Source organism: Ictidomys tridecemlineatus, chromosome 7 (assembly GCF_052094955.1).
Source record: "Ictidomys tridecemlineatus isolate mIctTri1 chromosome 7, mIctTri1.hap1, whole genome shotgun sequence".
NCBI classification, from domain to species: Eukaryota; Metazoa; Chordata; class Mammalia; order Rodentia; family Sciuridae; genus Ictidomys; species Ictidomys tridecemlineatus.
This window is the reverse complement of record NC_135483.1, coordinates 37471471-37484475: the sequence shown is the minus strand read 5'-3', so window position 1 is coordinate 37484475 and position 13005 is coordinate 37471471. Positions and strand designations below refer to the sequence as shown.

The following is a 13005-nucleotide window of genomic DNA, read 5'->3' as shown; positions in this document are numbered from 1 at the left end:
ATATCTTCTGCTGACAGCAAGACAGAAGATGTCGCCTGTCCAATTCAGAAAAAGGTACATCAAAATGGAAGTCTGACCCCTATAGATGCATCAGTGGGATCCTTATTAGCAAGAACAGCTGCTGCTTTAGGATGAAGAGTTTGACTTAAAACACAGCATGATGGACTCAAGTTTTGTTTATTTTAGCCTATCTAACACACATGCTTTGCAAAAAAAAAAAAGCCTTTGATTGTACAGTTTTTATCTTATTTAGCGGAGAACCTCTTGAACCTGGTATGTTAGCTTTCCATCACTAATAACACATTCCTAGAGATAACTTAAAATAGGTTTATCTTTGCTCACAGTTACAAAGGTTTCAGTCTATGATCAGGGGGCTCTGTCACTCTAGGTCTGTGACAAAGCCACACATCATGGCAGGAGCTCATGGTGGAACAGAACTGCTCACTTCGTGACCAGGGAGCAAAAGAGGGGAAGAGGAGAAGGCCAAGTTCCTGCTGTCCCCTTCACAGGCACACCTCCAGTGACCCAAAGACTTACCACCAGGCCCCACTCTTTTTTTTTTTTAACTATGGTTTTAGTTGTAATTGGAAACAATACCTTGATTTTATTTATTTACTTTTTATGTGGTGCTGAGGATCTCACATGCCAGGCAAGTGCTGTACTGCTGAGCCACAGCCACAGCCGCCCCCAGGCCCCACTTCCAAGTCTTTAACACGTGGGCCTTAGAGTGACAATTAAGATCTAAGCTAGCGCATCCAGGAAATAAAGTCTTTATTTATCAAAATGTCCAGGTAGATTGCTACAATAGAGCAAAAAAGATAATTTTGAAAGGAATTGTGTGACCCAATTCATAGGCATTGAGGATTCAAACTGCATTTTGCTCAGAAAAGGCTAGAATGGTTGTTTTGGCTGCTACTGGAGCTGTGGTGTCTTGGACCCCTTAGACCTGGTCACAATGTGAAAGTTATATCCCATGCACATTGCCATCCCTGGTATCCTAAATTAGGGACTTCCAATGTAGGCCTTCTAAAGGGCAGATGAGGCCTCCACCTGTGGTCTCTTCCTGAGGAAAGCCCTGGCTCTGGGAAGATCAGATACAGGGGCCAGCAGCAGCACAGAGGACCCTGTTTTTTGCAGTAGGGACACCCAGTGCAGTGACTTGTATGATGTCTTCATAATTCTGCAGTTTAAATAGGTCTAAGTGGGTGAATTTGAGACACTAGAATTTCAGATTCACCCCACTTCACACTAACAATGGTTGATCGCTACTCATTGGAGTTATCGCATCCACAGGTGGAAAGCAAGTCGGGCAAAGCCATGTAAACTTGGGGTGGGTGTTTAGCTTGAAGTTGTGTTACATAAGTAAAGCTGTCAGTTTCCTTTTAATCGATGTACTGCAAATACCAGCTTTTCATTCTTTTTTTTTTATTGTTGGTTGTTCAAAACATTACATAGTTCTTGATATATTTCACATTTTGATTCAAGTGGGTTATGAACTCCCATTTTACCCCGTATACAGCTTGCAGAATCCCATCAGTTACACCTCCATTGATTTACATATTGACATACTCGTGTCTGTTGTATTCTGCTGCCTTACCTATCCTCTACTATCCCCCCTCCCCTCCCCTCCCCTCCCCTCTTCTCTCTTTACTTTTCATTCTTATTGAAAGAATTTATTCCGTCCAGAAAAAAGATCAACTGAGGTGGACGTTTTTGAGTAGTTAATTGTTTTAAGCATAGCAATTTCCTTCTGAGGAAATTAGGCACGCTTGTGAACTGCAGTGATTTATCTTTGTCAAGGAGATTATGCATGTTAAGATTTCCAGCATCATAACTCAGGCCAGTAAAGGCAGTGATGTAATTTGTACTATTTTGTAATTTGTACTAATTTGTACTAGGAAACCTTGAGACCCAACTTCCTTTCCCCAGAAAGCCTGTACTACATAGAGACAGGAAAAAAAAAAATAAAAGAAAGAAAGAAAAAACCAAAACAGTCATTTCCCCTGGGAATGTAGTTTTTTTCTGCCCTGTTGAAGTTAATGCACTGAATCATTGTCACTGTATCCCTGAGAGTTAACTTCCCTGATAATCTTCATGGAAAAACCAGGTGTGACTTAGGCTATCAGGAAACTCTATATTATAAACTCATATGTTTTAATAAAAAGAAACTAATTCCAGCAACTCAACTTTGCATCTCAACCTGAAAGTGACTTCCCTTCAGAGGCTTCCTATGAGCCACAGATCTGGAAGGCATTTATTTTACGTTCTCCCGGAGCAGAATCGGCATCTCCAAACAAGGCATATCTGACGCTCTGCAGTTATTGTCACTTCTTATCTTTAATCCCCCAGTAAGTCTGTGTTATTTATTATTCCATCCGTGCCTAGCACATCTGGCAAATAGAAGGAACTAAAAAAATATTTAAAAATATTTACTAGATGAAAAATAAAATAAGTACATGAGAAAAATTAAAGCCAGCTGTAATCCCACTCCCAGTGATCACAACAAATTCTGAAGAACAAGTCAGAGGAGCTTGAGTCCCACAGAGACCATGTCTCATAAGAGCCCACTGGGGAAAAAAAATTTCATCGCTACTCTTCCAGCAGATCTGACAGGCAGAGTCCTGTGTATTCTGTGTGTGCATCTTGACTGCTAGCAGAGGGTCATAAAGGTAGGTGATAGGGAATGAACAACACCACCATAATGAAAAGATTGGTCTCTGAAGAAAGATTAAAGGACTGCTGAGATGAGAGGCTAGCTAATATTCTGTTTAAATTTGAAATCAAAAGGGAATGTTATTCTCAGCTCTTACTGTTCTTGTGATCCAGTTTCTCTTATGTGAGCTTAATTCAGTACAGTTCTGAATGAAAACTTGCTACGTGTGCCTTCTCAAGAACTTTCCTCTTTTCTTGTAAATCACTGCATCATTAAAACAATAAATGACCAAATCTAAACCCTGTGGAATCCTGAGACCTTAGACAATATAGAGGAGAATTCTAACAGCTGGTGTGCTACTCTAGTATAGTAACATGTTTACACACTTCCTGGGCACTTAAGATTTAAATAAAATCCATGTGAAACTTCATGGTAAAGCATATTTGTTCTTTATTCTATTTTGGGGGGTAGGGGGTACCATGGGGATTGAACCCTGGGGCACTTGATCACTCAGCCACATCCCCAACCCTATATTGTATTTTACTTAGAGACAGTGTTTCTTCAGTTGCTTAGCACCTAGCTTTTGCTGAGGCTGGCTTTGAACTCCTGCCTCAGCCTCCTGAGATGCTGGGATTACAGGTGTGTGTCATTGTGCCTAGCAGTTACTTTATCCTTTTTTAAAAATATGTTTTTTAGTTGTTGATGGACCTTTATTTTCTTTATATGTGGTGCTGAGAATCTAGCCCACTGCCTTATACATGCTAGGCAAGTGCTCCACCACTGAGCGCTTTGTTCTTTAGAAAAACACACAGAATTCCAAGTCGAGAAATGTGAATTGCTCTGTGTCAGGTACAGTAGACACTAGGACAGAAATTTCCAGCAGGAGACATTTCTTGCAGTGGAAAGTGCTCGTAAGAGGAGGAAGTACAAACTCCAGAAAAGGTATGCGTGCAAAAGAACAAGAGCAGATGCCAAGATGTGTAGCAAGAAGCCTCTCCTGCCTATGCATAAGAGTCTTCCAGGAAGGATCCAAAGGAGGATGACTAAAGCAGGAAGAGAGACTAAATTATTTGCATGAGGGCTCAAAATTAAAACTTGCCCTCTGCCTATAACAAAACCTTTATTGAAATAGAATTCCTGTGCCATACTATTCACTTTAAAGTATACAAGTTAATGGTTTTTAATACTACTCAGAGTTGTGCCAGCATCACAATCAATTCTAGAACATTTTCATCACCTCTCAAAGAAACGCACCTATAAACAGTCACTCTTCATCTTTCCCAGTTGAAGGTCATCACTAGCTTACTTTCTGTCTCAATGGATCTACCTATTTTGGACATGGAAATAGACAATATGTGGTGCCTTATGACTGGCCTTTCACTAAGCTCATTTTCGAGGTTCATCTGTTTCGTAGCATGTAGCATATATTAGTATTTCATTCTTTTGGGGGCGGGTACTGGAGATTGAACTCAGGTACTTAACCACTGAGCCACATCCCCAGCGCTGTTTTGTATTTTATTTAGAGACAGGGTCTCACTGAGTTGCTTAGCACCTCGCCGTTGCTGAGGCTGGCTTTGAACCCGTGATCCTCCTGTCTCAGCCTGCAGAACAATATTCAATTCTATGGATATACCACATTTTACTAAGTATTAGTTTCTGGTTGTTTGGGCTGCTTTCACTGTATGACTGTTGTGTGAGTTCTCCAACCTTGTTCATTATTGTGGATTCTGCATCCATGGAGCCAACCAACTGTGGGTTGAAAATACCTGGGGGAAAAAAATCAGCTGTCCTAAAAACGAATTGACTTTTTCTTGTCATTATTCCCTAAACAGTACAACAAAACATCTATTTACATAGCATTTATTACATTGTATTAGATATTTTAAGTGGTCTAGATATTACTTAAGGATGTAGGTAGGTCATGAGCAAATACCAACCATTTCGCATGAGGGAATTGAGCATCTGAAAATTTTGTTATCCTCTAGGGATCTTAGAATGAAACTCCTATGGACACAATGACTGTTTAAGGTTGGCACTTCAAAATTTATGTCTAAATGATTTGTTCTTTGGTGGGGGCTATTGAAGATGGAATTGTTTTCTTAATTTCATTTTCTTTTACTTTCTTTTTTTTGTGTGTGTTGTTATCAGGGATTGAATCTAGGGCACTTAACCACTGAGCCAACCATATCCCTTATTTATTTGTTATTTAGAGACAGGGTCTCACTAAGTTGCTTAGAGCCTTGCTAAATTGCTGAGGCTGGCTTTGAACTTGTGATCTTCCTGCCTCAACCTCCTTACAGGCATGTGCCACCATGCCTGGCCATAATTTCATTGTCAATTATTTGTTGCAAGTATACAGAAATACATACAATTTTTAAGATATTTTGTATCCTGAAACCTTACCGAACTCATATATTAGCTCAACAGTTTTTTAATGTGTGCCTTAGAATTTTTCTATACAAGATCATATCATCTGCAAATAGTTTTTACTTTTTTCTTTCCAATCTGGATGACTTTCATCTCATTTTCTTACCTTGATTAGAACTTCTAGTACAATGTAGAATGTAAGTGGTGAGAAGGTAACTTGCTCCTGATCCTAGGAAAGCCTTCAGCCTTCCATCATTAAGGTAAAGTTGGGGACTGGGGTTGTAGCATGTGTGAGGCACTGGGTTCGATCCTCAGCACCTCATCAAAATAAATAAGCAGGGCACCGTGACACATACTTGTAATCCCAGCCTCTTGCGAGGCAGAGGTGGGAGGATTGTGAGTTAAAAGCCAGCCCCAGCAACTTAGCGAAGCACTTAGCAATTCAGTGAGACCCTGTTCCTGAATAAAATATAAAAAAGGGGCTGGGGATGTGGCTCAGTGATTAAGCACCCCTGGGTTCAATCCTCAGTACCAAATAAATAAATAAACAAACAAATAAATAAATAAAATAAAGATATTGTGTCCATCTACAACTAAAAATATATATATATTTTTAAAGTTGGTTGTGGTTTTTTTGTAGGTGCCCTTTATCTGTCCCTTTTTATTTCTAGTTTGTGGAGTGTTTTTATCATGAAAAGGTATTGGATTTTGTCAAATTACATTTTATATCAGGTAGGTTTTGTCCTTTATTCCATTGCTATATTAAATGATTTAAAAACATTACTCAGACTTTCTCTTCGGCCCCATGTGTGGCCTGGCCATCTGGGGAATCTTGGTGTCCTTTTGTTAGGCCGGGTCAGTGATGCTGGGCTATCTTAGAAACTTTGCTGTAAGAGAAAGAAACTTTCAATTTAAAAACTTTGATTAGTGCATCTTTTTCTCAACATCATTCTTTTAAAGAATACATATTCATAGGTGGTGTGCATGGAGCCAGTGATTTTCTGGCACTTTCTATAATTGGAAGTTGCTTTGTCAATTCTTGTTTTAAATGAGTCAAGACATTCCTTTTGCTGCTTCTCAGAGACTCCTTCCTCTACGAATGAAATTGTTTGCCTTTTTGCATTGCTTTCTATTTTTCTCCATTTTGTGATTTATGTGTGACTCTCGGCAGACTGTCACATTTTTCTTTCCACTAACCATTTGTAATGTTTCCCCTTCTGTTGGACTCTGTTAATATCCATGTCCTACTTGTTTTCTTTGGCAAGAGAGAATGTGGAAAAGACCTAACTTTTGATATTTTTGCTATTGTCGAGTCCCTACTTACTGAGCTCTGCCAGGGTGCTGGGGGATCTCATAGGACAGATGCACATAGTCATTGCCCAAATATCTTGCAACCTGATGGAGCACCAGGCAATCAGTGCAGACGTGGACTCATTAATGTCCTTGAGTGAAGGTAATTAATTGAGTGTCACAAGGAAGACTCTGTTGGCTTCTAATCACAGATCACTTTGTGCCAGTTCCTAGGTTTAAGGATGAAAGGAGCAGTAATCTGTACTGCTGAGTGGTGTGTCCACGCATGCCTGGTCATTCAGCCTTGTCAATGTTTAAGGAGACAATAATCTTTCCACTTACTTTAGCCTGTACTCAAAGATTCTCCACTGAACCCTGTTGTCTCATTCTTTTTTGGGGGAGGGGGTACTAAGTATTGAATCCAGGGGCACTTAACCATTGAGCCACACCCCCAACTTTTTTTTTTTGTATTTTAATTAGAGACAGGGTCTAGCTGAGTTGCTCAGGTCCTCACTAAATTGCTGAGGCTGACTTTGAACTTGTGATCCTCTTGCCTCAGCCTCCTGAGCCCCTGGGATTACTGTTGTCTCATTCTTGAGAGATAGCCTCATCAACCTATATGCCCCAAAACTACCCGGCTCCAAACACCAGGTTAAAAGCTATAGCAGCCCAGTTCCTTCTAAGCATAGCATAGGACAAGATCCATAAACAGGCAAAGACCTACCTGGTCCCTGTCCTCGGGATCTCATGGTGAAGTTCAAGACCACATAAAAACATTTGAGTCTTCTTTGAAATGTGTTTTGTTTTCCTGAACAAGCTTTTTTTTTTTTTTTTTTTTTTAACTTGCTGTAGTTTTTTCCTAATCCCTATCATCTGACTTTCTAAGGTGGGATGATATGTTTATTTAGAAATTATTTCAACCAGTACAATAGTGGCATCAGTCATCTTTTCCTTAAGGGACCCTCTGGACCTGAAATCAGCAGTCCATGTTGATAGGGTATCCAGAAAGGAGCACTGCCCTTCTAGAAAGTTTTCCTAAACTGAACCACAGTGGAAACCCAACTACTCCTCTTGCAACCCCACATCTCCAGCTCCAACAGACGAGCAGCTGTCTGACAGGCCAGTGCTTCCTCTCCCAGAGGTGACATCAGCCCTTCTACTTGAGGGAGAGGGAGGGGAACACCAATGGTTTACAGGGGACTGGAACACCATCAGTCATCTAGACACACAGTACAAGTGAGGTGCATTGCAATTTTACATTTCTACTCACGCATTCAGTACAAGATTTATCTTAGGCTATTGGTCTTTCTCTTCTTTATTTTCCTCATACTCTGGTCACCTTTGTGTGTCTCTTCTCATTTCGATCAGTCCTCTAGGCCACATAGTTAGGTCTCAAATCAGGATAATTCTAATGGAAAACTAAAAGTTCTAATGTTTACAGGGAACAAATGGATGCTTAGGTCAAAAATCCACATTTGTGGTTCTTTAAATAACACCCACCCCTGAACAGATCCTTACTATGCAACCCTAAGTGGAGACAGGTAATTGAGGCATTGTTCCACACATAGCTACCCATGTACTATTAAGTAGTTATCAGTTGTATCGAACTTGTGTGCTCTCAGATACCACACACTCTCACCCTCGTGTGTTTGCATGAATGCCTACGTGAGAACTGAAAATCTTAACCCTACACTTCCGAGTAAGGTTCTCTGTGCATCCAACTGATAGCAGAGCCACTAACAGAAAAGGTGAATCTGACTTTTCCCCAGCAGCTTTTATTATCAACTTGCATTTGTATCCCAAAACCCCTTACTACAAGGGCAAGGTAACCCAGAAGTTAAATAATCATTTGTTCTGACTTCATATTTCAAGACTCTGAACTTGCTTTTGCTTCATTATTTTTTTGGCAGAAAAATAGAAGATCATCCCATAAGGTAGAACAACTCAGTTGTCCTATTTGACTTGGCCCCAGCCATGTTCCATAGAGATTTCCTATTCTAAAGAATTCGGATGGAACTCCCTGGGGAAAGAACACCCATTTTAGTTGGCATACAACAGAGTCATTGGAATCAGTTTCGAACTCACAATTTCCTTAAAAAATTGGAAGGATTTCCAGATTGCTATTGTTTTCCTGGTAATTTACTAGATCATACTGGTGTCTTGGAATCAGGCTACACATTTTAACTGTAAGTTTCCATAAACTGTAACTCAACTTCCCCAGCTCCTAAGGGATTTTCACTGGCCTGGACTCAGGAAGAATTTTCTTCTGTGGGATCCAAGGCTTCAGAGACCAAACATTTCCTGAAGACTTTTCTCTGCTTTCTGACCTCCACCTTCCTCCTTCCAAAGACATACAAAGAAACTATTTCTGATCAGTACAGGCAGCCAAGAGCATCCTGTGAGCTGCAGGGTAACAGAATAAGAGACCTGAATCCAAGATTCTTTCTTGGCTATTATGGTGCCATTGGGTTGCTTAATAACCAGAGTGAGTTAACCCCTTGCTTTATGTCTAGGATTCTAATTATCCACTCCTGGAGCTTTTAAGAATTGATTTTGTACATGGCACTTATTCATATTCCAGAAACTAACTGCCATCAAATAGTGGTGATGGTTAGATACAAAACACAGGCAATCAAAAGCCCTTAAAATGATTACACTCTGGCACATCCAGAGAATTTGAAACTGGTTAGTTCTGGGTCTCTCCCAGTAGCTTGTCAAAACCTGAACTGGGTGCTCTGGGTTAGCAGTTCGGAGATAGAATTTTGGAGCTTTATTAGGAGATGCCCTGGCCTGTAGAGCACACTCACCAGCTGGCTAGGAGCAGGAGAGCTGTGGGAGAGCCAGTCCTCTCTCCTCTATCGGCCATTCCTGCTATCTGCATCCCTCCAAGTTTCAGTGGGGACCTCCAAAGTAAGGTTTTCCCACTTGACAAAGTTACGAATGTCTTTCCCATAATTTCTGAAGTCTTGTTTGAACTAGACTTTTACTGTTCTTGCAGGGTAGGAATTTTGTCTCCTCTACAACCTGGCGTCCTTACCCCATCCCCACCTCAGGGCCTGGTTCCTGGCCAGTGGATGCTCTGTGAATATGAACTGGCTCTGGTGAGGTGATCTGGGTAGTGCCAAGGCAGTTCCTGGCACTTGTCACCGATTATCCAGGTTTTCATCACTTTTTTCTTCATCATTGTCGATGGATGACTTTTTGCAGAAAATAACCCCCAAATTCAGGTTATAAGACTCCCTCTATGTCTCTCATCCCCAGGGGATACCTCCCCAACCTTATCCCCACCGAACAAGCCCCTGAAACTCCCTGTTGTTCTGGGCGGGTGGCTCCCGACCCCTGGAGTCAGGTCCAGAGGTGGCAGCAGGCAGGGCGCGCGGCCAGGGTGCAGCTCGGGGGGCTGCCTACAGGGTGGGGCCGCGCTCGCCGCCGCTCCCTCTCCACGCCTTCCCGGTCCCCAAAGAGGACACCCCTCCTCCCGCCGGCCCGCTCCCCACCCTCGCCGCGGCGCCGCCTCCCCCGCGCCCGCCCTTGCCCGGAGCCTCCCAGGCAGCCAGCGAGCAAGGGGAGCGCTCTGGAATGGGACTTGGAGGAGGCGGCGGCGCAGTAGACGGCTGCAGCGGCTCGGGCTCCTTGCTCGTCTCCCACGAGCGATCCCCGAGGACAGCCGCGGCCCTCGGCGGGGCGAGGAGGCCGGAGAGGGAGACCCGCGGAGCTGCGCCTCTGCCTCGATTCGCTGGCGCCAGCGGCGGTGGCTGCAGGTGAGCGCGGCGCGCGGTCCGCGGGATTGTGCACGACCCTGCTGCCCCGGGGCGCAGGCAGATCAAGCCCGGGCTGGCGGACGCACGCGGGCGCACTGTCCACGCCCGCGCCGCGACCCCGCGGCTCCGCGCGACCCGAGCGCCCCGGCTGGGCTGTAGCCTCTGACCCCTCTGGGGAGAGCGGGACAAGGAGGCGTCACTGACTAGAGGGGGAGAAGTCCCATCACACCGGGAGGGGAGGGCTGGGCGCGCTCCCTGCGCGGGGCTCACAGCGGTAGCAGCCCGAGAGGGCCGGGTGAGGGCGCTGTGCCCCGCAGCGGGGACACCTAGCCCCGGTCTACACCGATCTGGGGAATGGGACTTGTTGAGCGGGTATCCACTGAAGATTCCTATTCAATTGGGAAGAAATGATTGCGACTGATCCTCCTGGTATCTCAGTGCCCGTGTCATCTGGATTTCCTTCTCCTTCTCAAAGGCGGCCAGAGCTCCAGCTTCCCTTATTGTGGAAGAGGGAGAGAAAAGGGAGGGCATTCTGTGGTAGTTGCTAGAAACCGGGAGGACAGTTCGAGAGGGGAGCATGCCTGGCAGGGCGTCCAGGACTCGGTGCACAGGAAGTTACCCTCCTTAGGGACATGCTCCCAGGACAAGCCCAATTAATGGAGCTCCGAATCGTCATAAATCAGAAAGCCGCAATGCAACTGCATCAAGGTCAAGTACCACCCATCAGCCTTTGAGGAATGGGGCAGTCAGGCTCCGGGGGCGGTGGTGTTAATCAGGCAGAGACACCAGGCCAGCCTCCCTGATTAAATCCCCACCTGTGAAGCTTATAGGCTGGAATACTTGGGGGTGAACCATGCCTTAGTTTCCTCTTCTAATAGGGATGATAATACTAAAGGACTGTGAGGATTAAAGGAGATGTGACCAGTCCTGAAAAACAGTTCCAGGAGCATCCTAAGATTAGGTGGTGAGCTCCATCACCTGTCTTTCCAGACAAAGCAAGGAGTTTGTATGAGCAGTGAATTTGACCCCTCTTTAGTTCATGAACAAAGGCTCTTGGAGGGTATGTAAGGGTGACAGATATTCCAAATCTATGTAACTGGAGTTTTCCACCCAGCAGTCTACTCTTACACAGTGAAGCACAGGGCTTCACAAATTCCTGTCGAGGTACCAAGGTGGGTTTGTGGCCTGGAAAGTTTCCTTTGAGCCCCTGAAGCTTGGTCCTTTATATTCCCCAGAAAAGGCAGATGCCCGTGGCTCTTCGCCCTCCATTTCCATATCCATTCACACTTCTGTTCTGGCAACAGAATCCAATCTCAGGGCCCAAACTTGCCAGGTCTCTCTTTTTTCTACAAATCAGGATTCTGGGGGCCCTGGCTCCCAGATTCCAGAGCAGACATACCAGACCATCCAGGCCTGAGCTCATTGCTGAAGGTAGAGTCATGGTAGTGTTCAAACCTGAAATACCCTTAGACAATAATTAGGTCTTAAGCTCCTATCTGCTAACACCATGTATCTCTGTCAGCAGAATACAGTGGAAATGAGGCCCAAGATTTGAAGAAGAGGATAGAGATGATTGCTTCTTGAAAAATGGGAAAGGAAAAAGAGAGTCGTTGAGGATGTGGAAAAAAAATTCCCACTGCTTGCCTAGAAGCAGTTCTCTCTGGGATCTAAGTGAGGTGAGGGAGGGGAAGGAGAAGAAAGGGAGACAGGCCCAGGTCCCAGGAAAGGCAGACTGGGTGGGCAGCAACAATGGAGATGCGAAGGTGAGTGGTTAGCGGGCAAGGTGACTGCACAGACTCCCTGCCCTCATGTGCAATCCTTTCCTAGAAGTCCCATCTTCTAGGGAAGCTAAGGAGGACTCCCCTGGGTAAGATACATGAAGAGGTGACTCAGGAGGCTCAGGGGAAGCGGGAGGGTGAAGCTCAAGGAGAGAGCGGAGAATGTCATTACAGTTGCTAGTAAACAGTGCCAGGGAGGCCCTTCCAAGGGACCAGTTGCCACTTGGAGCTTCAGCCTGTGAGGTCATCCTTGAACCCTGCCATGTGGCTCAGCAGACAGCCACTACTGCCTGAAGGGGCTCAAAGGCAGGCCTGGGCTGAATTCCAGAGGCTTCGGCTACTATGAGTAATGACTATGACAGCAACTTTGACAGTGATGAGAGGTAGTGGAAGTGTAGCACATTGCCCTGGAAGGACCTGGGCTCCAGTTATAGTCTATCACAGCTATAAGGACTTTGAAAAATTACTTAAGACTCCATGCCTCAGTTTCCTCATCTATACATAAGGAATAGGATTGTTGAGAAAATAAAACTACTTAGGACACATGAAGAGTAAATGTTCAGGGTTGGGATTGTAGCTTAGTGGTGGAATGATTGCCTCTCACGCTTGAGACACTGGGTTTGATCCTCAGCACATAAAAATAAATAGATAAAATAAAGATATTTTGTCCGTCTCTAAGTAAAAATATTTTTTTAAAAAAGAGTCAATGTTTGGTATTTATTGGTTTTACTTATTGTTACCACCTTGGCTTTAATTATATCATCCACCAGATGGGTGTGATTCTGTCATAAGGTGTTTTAAGGTCAATTGAAGCAGCTAACATGAATTTATCCAAGATAGTGTGTAGATGTAGTAAACATTCAGAATGAGTTGCTTGATAAGGAAATTTTCACAGAATACCTGTACATAAAAACCAGTGGCTGAACAGATGGATCAAGTAACATTTTTGGGAGGGGATTGTACTGGGGATTGAACTCAGGGATATTCAACCACTGAGCCACATTCCCAGCTCTATTTTGTATTTTATTTTATTTTATTTTAGAGAGAGAGAGAGAGAGAGAGAGAGAGAGAGAGAGAGAGAGAGAGATTTTTAATATTTATTTTTTAGTTCTCGGCAGACACAACATCTCTGTATGTGGTGCTGAGGATTGAACCT

General features: G+C 43.9%; 1 protein-coding gene across 2 annotated transcripts in view; it reads left to right on the top strand.

Moving 5' to 3' along the window:
* Nucleotides 1–9771: 9771 nt before the first annotated feature.
* The window catches only part of Matn2 (matrilin 2), a 141161-nt gene continuing 137927 nt past the window's right edge, over nt 9772–13005 (top strand). The window contains exon 1 of one of the 2 annotated variants that reach the window (XM_005316315.4): nt 9772–10071. The gene's annotated coding sequence lies outside the window, so the exon portion shown is untranslated. The remainder of the gene's footprint in view (nt 10072–13005) is intronic. The other variant, XM_005316314.5, reaches the window with a different exon arrangement.